The sequence below is a fragment of the Anas platyrhynchos genome, chromosome 3 (assembly GCF_047663525.1).
Source record: "Anas platyrhynchos isolate ZD024472 breed Pekin duck chromosome 3, IASCAAS_PekinDuck_T2T, whole genome shotgun sequence".
NCBI classification, from domain to species: Eukaryota; Metazoa; Chordata; class Aves; order Anseriformes; family Anatidae; genus Anas; species Anas platyrhynchos.
This window is the reverse complement of record NC_092589.1, coordinates 75998755-76009106: the sequence shown is the minus strand read 5'-3', so window position 1 is coordinate 76009106 and position 10352 is coordinate 75998755. Positions and strand designations below refer to the sequence as shown.

At 33.0% G+C, this 10352-nt stretch overlaps 1 long non-coding RNA gene across 1 annotated transcript; it reads right to left on the bottom strand.

The window, feature by feature from the left end:
- Positions 1 to 1685: 1685 nt before the first annotated feature.
- LOC119716317 (uncharacterized) lies at positions 1686 to 4633 on the bottom strand. Its single transcript, XR_005264159.2, has 3 exons — positions 4510 to 4633; positions 2290 to 2400; positions 1686 to 1830 (listed from the first exon to the last, which is right to left on the bottom strand). It is a non-coding gene; the product is annotated as an uncharacterized lncRNA (long non-coding RNA).
- Between the last annotated feature and the right edge of the window lie 5719 nt (positions 4634 to 10352).

Genomic DNA, 10352 nt, shown 5'->3' with positions numbered 1-10352 from the left:
ATGCTAACAAGAATTTGCTTTTTTTCCATATACTAACATTGTTATCGTTTTGCCTTATGAAGTGACTGCTGTTTCAGGAGCACTTATACTGTGCAGAACTCACAGCTATTAACAACTATATAAAGCTTTTATGACCATGTCCTTCCCTCTGTCCTTTCTAACCCTTTTGGTTTTGATCTAGCTGATACTGAACTAAGTGTGAAATTTCTTCAGTTTAGTATCCATTAAAGTGATGCATATTTTCGCATTATAAATAAATGGAGGTCTAACTGTGGAAATACACAATGGTTTCACCTGAAATAATATCTATTGTGTTAATACTTTGTTTTATTTATTTATTTTTCTGCTAAATCTTCCAGTAAGACAGATTCTTTCCCTGGTATCATTTCAAAATTTGAGGTGTTTGTTTGATGACTTACCTATAAAATGCAATATTAGGCTTGATCTGTAACTTCTCTTTATGTCTTGTACATCTATTTTTTTACTTTGATCCTTCTTTCCTCCTTTTTGCTGATATTTTCTCTGTTCTTTTACCTCCCCCATCCCTGTGCTTTACTCTTCTGAGACTCACTCACCTTTATTTTCATTTAATTCCTGCCTATGCCACTGCCTATATTTTTGTTGTCACAGATCTGATGTCTCTCTACTGGTTATCTTTTTATCTAGCTATCTGATTTTGTTTAGATTTTAGTCCTTTAAATTCTCTCATTTGCTTGAGTCTCTTTTAATCTTCCCTTAATATTGCTTCTTGTTATAGCTCTTGATCTTTCAGAGAGGAGTGATGAAGCTGACAGGGACCATCACTTATTAAATTTAATTTTAAAACAAACAACAACAACAACAACAAAAAGTACTTTTTTGTGTTGAATACATGAAGTATGCGACCAGAATTCAAGATGAGTAGCGCAGAAGGAGAGCCTTATTTCTGCACCTGAGGCAGTCAGAGATTGCAGTGGAGGCCCATGACTACTCAGTATCAGAACTTTCTGACCAGGTGTGATCTAACTTCTGCTTGCCAGTTAATCTTAGGTTTTATATGCACATTTAATCTATTCAAGCATTTCTGATAGAGAATTTAATTTAAATGCAGGGGTGTAAGCCTAGAAGATTCGGTATATTACTACTTGCTGTACCATAAAAAAAGACAGGTTTCAAATTTGACAACTGCTTTCCTAAATCACTTAATAAATATACTCTTTCTAAGTGGATAAACCTAACATATATGTAGATGTCATACCTGAAGAAATGAAAAGGAAATTAAACTTGTATTAGAAGCGATATTGCATATTTTAATGTGTGAGTATGAAATAAAACTAGGGAGAAACATGAAAAAAAATACTTTAAAATTATCTTAAATCCTATGTTGTCTTCCTCAGTCTTTCTGTCTATGTTTATGTACTCAGATTAGGTTTCTGCCTAATGTAAGGGTATAAAAAGTTACACATTAGACATCCTATTTGCTCAGTTTCATTGTACTTTTCTACCTGTGTGCGCGAGCATATATGTACAAACACAAGTATATTTCCATAACCTATGAGCGTTAATAACATCCATACACACAGAAATCCTTTTATTTGCTTACATGGAAGTCTCTCTTTGAATTTTGTTTTGAAATTTCAAAAGGAGAAGAGAGAAAATGTATTTAGCAAATTGACTAAGATCAAGTTGTTGTTGACAATGTATGATTCATTTCTTATCCTTTTGTCAGACAGTATCTACAAATTATGAACAAAATTTTTATCTGTGCAAGTTCAAGACTTTGATAGTGCATGAAGCTAATGTGTAAGTTCAATCAATGTAAAACTGCATGTTGTTTTTGCTGCAGTTTTCCTGGAAAAAAAAAAAAAAAATTACTTTCAAGGTATATTAAATGTCAATGTCAGAAAATTTTTATCGTTATTATGTTTGTTAATTTTTGTTTGTTTGTTTGTTTGCTTGCTTGTGTCAATTCCCTCCCCTCTTCTCTCCTCTCAAATTAAATATTTTGTTTTAAAAATATAATAGAAAGTATGTTCAGGGAAAAAAAAAAAAAAGGAAAGAGACCATACTTTAAGGACAACAAATAACATGTCATTGCATAGATTAATACACTTGAACTCTGTTTCAGTCATTCAGATCATGCTAGGCAGAATACCTGGCAAGTGTCTAGACATAATCTGTTTAATGCAAGCAAACATTAAGCTAGAAAGTACAATAGTAGTTATAAACTATGCCAATGCTTGTGCTCCAGACCATTCTCTGCTCCCACTTAATTTATTCAAATTACATAGAGTATATAAAATTCATTACCTGGTTAGTCTTTGACAGCCACTTGTTAATTTCTCAAATACTTTATTCTTTGCCTAGTGTTATCATTTGCATGGAAGATTTAACTTCCAAAGTAAAAAATTCAGCTTCCTTCTGGAGAAAACAAAACAAAACAAACAAACAAACAAAAAATAGCGGCTATAAAATTTTAATATTTAGATGTAGAAGATGCAGCTATATAAATTGTACATGTATCATGTCATTCATATAGACTATGAATGTATTTAAGCTTACAGCTTCAACATATATCTGTTCTTTCAAGTGGGCCTCTCGAGATCTCTCCTTACTTTCAGGTTATTTTATATTTTCAAACATACAAGACATATTCAGCCCACAGAAAATCATATGCCAGTCTACAGCCTATTCTAAAGTCTACAGTTTTTCAACAGAAATCTCTGAACTCAGAAAATTGTGTAATCTTGAACAAAATAAATAAATAAATAAAAAAAATAAAATAATTTCCTCTGTCCACTACAGCTATTATTAATTATTATTATTATTATTATTATCATTACAGCTATCCTTTCCTTAACATCCTCATGGACCATGTTATCACTTACAGACCATTTCATCACTTTGTTTTCCATTCAGGCTCTTTAAGAGAATAAATAAATAAAACAAAATTGAACATGCATTAACAAATATTTAGGGGGTTGTTGTATTTTTAGTATGTTTTACCTTGTTTCCTCTTCCTCTATCTTTATTGTCATTAACTGAATGGTAAGAAAATCTTACTGCTTTCTCCAGTGTCTTATTCAAATTGCCTCTTCCTTGGTTTGAAGAGACTATCTATCATTATTTCTGAGAGTTAAAAGTAAACAGGAAAGCTGTTTTCCTGGAAAATTGTTTTGTTCTGTTTTTAATTAATTTATTTATTTATTTTAATTTCAATTACCACAGTTATTCTGAGAAGCTTTTATAGAGTCTGATTAAATCCAGCCATTCACAGTTATCCGTGATCTGCTTCTAGCCTTTCTTCACAGGGGTCCAGAGCCAAACCAGTCTGTTTAATTGCTGTTTCTCTGCACACTTAAGGATAGCATGGCAGGAAAACTGTGGGTGGACAGCTCAGCATTGACTTCCAGTTTTAGCGAGGGTGATGGCATGACAGATTAAAACATTACTGTGTGTGGCACACTGACAGACAGAAAGAGATGAGTGAGAGAAGTCCTCATCTACTTCATTGTATTCTGAAATCTGCCTCATATGAAGAGTGGGTGGGTATATGACCTCCACACTCCCCTTTTTCTAGCATTTAAAAAGATTGTGGAAATAAAAATTGTTTTGAAAGTATAACCTCTAATTCACAAGCAAGTGCAGTTCTGAGGAAACCTGAAACATTAAACATTTAGGTCCAAATTCTAATTACTATTCTCACATTAATAAATAATCTAGTGGGGTTTAACTTGTCATTCAAGTGATAATATATTCTCCTCACCTTAATATTTCAAGGCATATGGCTTACACCTAATTAAAAGAAAATGTGGGTTTTAGACTGAAACATAGGTTTTTTTCCTCTACGTTTTTACTTTTATAAGAACTCTTTCATTTTCAGTAAAGAAACAATATAATGGCTCATCTGTGTTGTCAGCAACCGCTTCTAATAATACTATTCACTGACAGCATTCACAGACCTACTAAAAACCAAAATGGCTTGTCCAGTTATACAAAACCAACTGATGGAAAAAGAGTCAAAGGAAGAAACATACCAATGATGTCTGAAAACAAAAGATCATACACGCCATTCTGATTTTCTATCATTAATTTACCTTAATGAAACCAAAAACTCCATCTATATTAAGCCATAGTTGCATTAGGACTCTGAGAAGCTCATGGCGTTGCAAATATCGGAAGGAGACATTAGTCTGTGACTTAACTAGAACTTGGGAATTGAGGGAACACAAAGGTGGGCATTTGAATTTAAGAAAAGTTAAAAAAAAAAAAAAAAAAAAAAAAAAAAAGCAAAATCTCAGCCAGATTTCAAAACATGCTATATAAAACTGTTTCTACTCTGTCATACAGTCAGATGAGAAAAAAAGAAGAGGAAGAGAAGAGCTCCTCAGAAGATATCAACAACAATGTCCTTTGCGTTAACTTCAGAAACATCCACATGGCTAGAAAACATGCCAGGACTGGCCCATGGTGGGGAGGCATCCCTTCAGAGCTTGAAGGACCTCAGCTGCCAAAGCAAATTTTTCTTACCACCTTGTCATCCAATGACTTGGAACCCTCTGGGCTCACCCACAGGCACTTTTTCTATCAGTCTAGTCTTTATGTAGGCCTTTTTTTCATCAGTCTGTTGCTTATGCAGGCTGTTTGTGAGGCCTCCATATACGTAGTAGTTCTGGTAAGTAGACCACTGAAAAGAAGTTAAAGCACAGCTGTAGGAATTTAGACCTAAATACCTACTGGGAATTTGAAGAGCACTGAAGTCCCCATTATTTTGTGGACTCAGAACTGGCTTCAGTCAGCACATAAATTTCATTATTTATTTGCTTATTTCAGCAAGTTATTTGTGCAGTAGCTGTTATAATTTCATGTGCTACAAACTAAAACGGTATTCACAGCACATCTTTGCAGACAAATTAATTGTTATCTGTTGTATCATTGGGATAATTATGATGAATGAATAGGCAATGTGCCTTTGTCTACTCTGTCTTGCAAAACATTAATTAGGATAGTTGGGAATTCCATCCAATTTTAAAAAGAACAAAACAGAAATATAACACAATTGACAGTACAGATATATCAGATAAATCAATAAATACAGATAAATCTTGGTGAGTTAATCAAATAAAAGTTACAAAATCTTTAAAATGTATATCTCATGGAGCGAGAAGAGGAGCTAATATTCTCATTAGTGACAGTTAGAAAGGAACAATTTAGTATGTGACAGAATTTCTTTGATTCTTATATGAAGAAAACACGTTTAATTGAAGCTATCAAAATCAATATAGGGAAAAACAACAACTGTGTTCTTTGAATTGAAATAAATTTAGAGAAAACACTTAAAGATGCTGACCCAAGCTCCTTACAACAAAAATGGCAGAGCAGAACAAGAATGTTGTACTCCAGAAGCTAGAGAGGAAACCTGAGCAGAATACTAAGCATGGTAAACTTGGAAGAATTAGAATCCCTCACTAGATGGGACAGAAAAAAAAAATACAATAAGAAACATGGATTGTTTCTTCTTACAAATAGATATTTATAAAAAGTCTGCAAACATTAATTTCTTTTTCTATAAAGTCCTCAAAAGTAGGGAACATATTAATAAATATAACAACAAAAAAAGTGCCCTTTCTACTGCTGATACTTACATAGCAAAAGCAGCTATGCAATAAAAGTTAATGTTTAAATAGTCAGAAAAAGGCCAGCAGTGTAAATACACTCATAAATGTATGTTTCTGAGTTTGTTTCAAGATAGAATTTCAGATCTTAGATAGAAAATGTTACTTTTATTATTCAAAATTCAAAAGAGAATCTCGCAAAGCCCGTTTAAAAATAAAATTTAATTATTTTATGTCATACATTTACAATTCACAATAGTGGAAACACTATTTCAAGCCCTTGGGTTTGTTCTTGGTGGCAATTACACAAGCGGTAACCCAAGCTGACACCCCTCCAAGCATCTGACAAGCTGACATTGACTGTGTTGGAAGCTGCAATGTTGCAACTGTCTGCAGAAAGGCAAAGCAATATCTACAGAACAGACCCAGCTCTAGTTTTAAGTGTCAGACCCATTCATCCTTCTATTCCAAACAAATACATTTATCAAAGCTGTTGTAAGAAAAGTATTATCTCCAGTTATTCATAGACAAAAACAAATGGTCTAGTCAGATCTGAATTTAATGTAAGGCTGTGGAAACACCATGTCCTCATTAAATCTGCCCTCTTTGGCAGAACAACCTGTGTCTCATGACAGTAGAACTTACATGGCTGTGCAATCATTTTGTTCAGCTTGGACTTCACTTTACTGCATTTCTATCAGTACTTTTCAGTTTAAAATGATTTTAAGCATACTGTAAGTATCCTAGAAAGCGTTACAAAATCGAGATTCCAAGTTAAGTACAACAGAAAATCCAACACATTAGCACAGATAAAAGAGGAACATCCAAAACTAGTTCAGATTTTCCTTAAATGAATCTGTGTTTTAACACATGTAGAAATAAATGTATTGTACAATAGAGTTTGTAGGTCTGAATGGATGAAAACGATTTTAAGGGCATGATAAATTTTGTTTTGTTTTTTAACTTTATTCCTCTGCAACATCTCTAAAAGATTGGAATTAATGATAAGTTTAATTAATTATTTTCATGACGCAGTTATAGCTTAGAGAAATAATAATCTCAGAGAAAAATAAGAATCAGTGTGGCTGGTGCTTCCATCCATCATATAAAGCGCAAAATTAATGTTCTTACTAGCTATAGTAATCAAGCTTCTTGTGACACTTCTAACAAGCATAGAGTTGCTAATTGAAATGTCTTGGTTAAATTATATTTTGGGCAAATCAATTTACTATCCAATTCCAGTTAGACAGTTGCATTCTTCTTATCTTCTGCTACATTACCATAAATCAGCACATTCCAAGTAGTTACACTTCAGTGGAAGGAATGTAATTTCCATGTGTTTGGTCTGCAAATTGCTTTAAAATTTTCTGAAATAATAGTACTAAAAATCATGAAGTCAAGGAATAAAATTCCACCAGGGGATGAAACTTGAACAAAAAAAAAAAAAAAAACAAACAAAAAAGTTGTTGTTGTTGTTGTTGTTGTCATTGTTGTTTTGTTTTGTTTATGCCAGGAAAAAGCTTAGCCCATACTGAGTAGAATTTTTATGAAGTCTTAATTATGTTTTAAATAAATAATATTTGGTTTCTTAATTCCAGGGAGAATGATATCTTCTCCCAACTTCTTTGCTCCCCTCCACTTCACACGAAACAAGAAGAAAAATGGGATGAAGAGAAATCAGTAGGTATGAGGCTGTTTTGTGAAAAAGAAGTGATTTAGATCCCCTCAGTCTCTCTTATTCAAACTTCAGTCTTCTCCTATTCAAACTCTGACTGCTCAGTCTGAAAAAGAGAAGGTGAAGTGTATTTTTTCACTGCATTGAGTGTTTTGTCCAATTAAAAATAATAATAAAAATATTTGAATTTGACACACCTTCTTTATTGATGTTCATTTAAATTATTTTAATATAGTTATATCTGTATACCTATATTTTATTTATATATTTATATAAATATATAAATTTATTTATTTATTTATTTATAACATACAGCTAGATTTTTCTCTATCCTTGAGTAAAAATAATGGAAAAACCACAGAGATTCTATGTAAGAATGAACTATATACTGATTATTTATCAGGAATTAAAACATTATTGTTTCTTTTTTATCCATTTTCTGTTTCTTTCTTCTTCAGCAGAAGGAGAAAGAAACATGGAAATACAATGAAGAACATTTCATCTGAATGATTAGAATGACATGAATTACATTATGATAGGCTATTAAAGCTAAGAAAATAAAAAAGGGGATTTGTTCCTTATACCACATCTGAATGTTACATATTCTGCTTTTTCTTATGGAGGTATCTTTTTCTTTCAGGTGGGTATCCAAAGAATAAAAATATTGAAAAATATATATTTTTCAAGGGATGTGTAATATATATATATATTTTCATTTAGCTAGATAATGTAGGGGTCTCAAGTACATAGTTTGATTATAAAATTATTTGTATAAAATTTTGGTTTCTTTGTTAGTTTCATATTATTAATTGTTTAAATACTTTTTAATCACAATCTTAAATGGAGTCAAGGCACACAGATACATAACAACAAACAATTAGAAGAAAGACAGAACTTAAATTATGTCCCATTTCCCTTTAAATGATTAAAAAATATTTTGTGATTATCTAATACTGAACTGTTCTAGAGCTAAAGAAATGTATAATTTGGAAGGTCATGGTGCCTGGCTCTCTTTATTGTCTTAATCTGTCCAGATGTCTTTTTTCCCCATTTTTAGGTAATGAACTATTTATTAGCATTTCCATGTTTGTGTTCTTCACAAATGAATACAATGTGATGGGACAATTTGTCTCTGACAAATTAGAAATTTCAGGTGAAAGTGCTTTGATGAAAAGAGCACTCAGGTTTATTATTTTTCTTTTACAGTCAGTAACTCCTAAATTTTATTGAAAAATTGTATCTATTAAATCATTCTCTGTTTCACACATAAGTTGCAAGGGATCTGACAGGTGATGCTAAACAACTACAACAGATAGAATACCACTGAAAATCATGAACTGGAACAGATTTTGGTAATACTATCAGAACACTATTTTAATAGATGTTTTAGAATGCTAAAATCCACAGCTTTTCTATTTTAATGACAGGGATTTTTTTCTTTAACTTCTAAGATGTCTTAAGCAGAATAAATAAGGAAAGGGACATCATCCCTACAGTTACATTTGAAAATCATCCTGAACCGCAAACATAAGCTTTTTGCTCTTTCCTCCCTGCTATGTTGATTCCTATTGCTGTCTTTTTCTCTCACCTGTCTTAATATTTTTCATTTTTCTTTCCATCTATCAAGATCCTGACTTAGCTAAGCAGTTGGTGGAACATAGCTAGGGCCAATTTGGTACACTAAACATACTAAACATACTAAAAATACTGTGTTCTGTGTTTTTTCTAACAACTTAACTGCAGAAAAGTGAGAAAGTATTTTTTTTTCCTTTTTCTTTTTCTTTGCACATGGGTGTTTATAATATGTGACCATTAATGCTTAGTCTGTTGCAACCCTAACGAAACTGGAATACCTTGTGCAGGCCTGGAGCCCCCAGCACAAGAAGGATTTGGATCTCTTGGAACAGGTCCAGAGGAGGGCCACTAAGACAATCAGAGGGCTGGAGCACCTCTCCTATGCAGAAAGGTTGAGAGAACTGGGCTTTTTTAGATTGGAGAAAAGAAGGCTCTGGAGAGACCTCATTGTAGCCTTCCAGTACTTGAAGAGAGCATATAAACAGGAGGAGGAACACTTGTTAATATGTGTTGATAGAGATAGGACAAGGGGGAATAGTTTTAAACTAAGAGAGAGGGGATTTAGGTTAGATATTAGAAGAAAGTTTTTCGTTCAGAGGGTAGTGAGGCACTGGTTGGCACAGGCTGTCCAGAGAGGTTGCAGATGCCCCATCCCTGGAGGCATTCAAGGTCAGGCTGGATGAGGCTCTGGGCAGCCTGCTCTAGTGGTTGACAACCCTGCCCAGAAAGGGATGGTTGAAACTAGATGATCTTTAAGGTCCTTTTCAACCCAGGCCATTCTATGATTCTATAATTCTATGATTCTATGGTTCTATGAAACTGGATATACCAGACCTAAAAATTTGGAGGAGATTCCTGAAAATAATTTTCTAACACTCTTTCCAATAAAATTCTTTGTTAGAATTTGGAAACAATAATTTATTTTTTTTTTATTATTATTATTCATAGAAAAAGTCTAATAAATAACAAAATCATAAGGCAGTTCTTTAAAATAGCATTCTTTCAAGTTTTCAATTTCATTTTTTTTCTACATAGTTATTTCTTGTTGCCTCTTTTATTTCATTGTTTGCATAATTAAGGTTAAAAGTAACTTCTTGCATGGAACTAATTAAATAATATAGGGGAAACCCCAACTACTCTACAGTGGTGGCCTGGGTGGGGGAAGAGAGGGCAAACAACAGGTCAAATATCTTAATGTTATTCAAGCTGAATCCTAACACTAGCAGCTTTCATTCTCATGTTGTATCTTTGTACTGAAATTTTGCAACAACTGTAATGATGTTCTCTTCTCTTCCAGGCTGATCAAGGAGTGTGGGGAGGGGAGGGGGGGGAGGGGAGGGGAATCCCTTTTTCACATGCTTAGTAAAAACTCTATCAGCCCTCACATAATTGGACTATTCCTCACATAACTGAATTATTCCAGTAACCTCATTGAACAAGTGATATCAACCACATCAAAAACTGGTGGTTCTGGATGGAGGAGCTGAATTAAAATAAACAGAGAAATA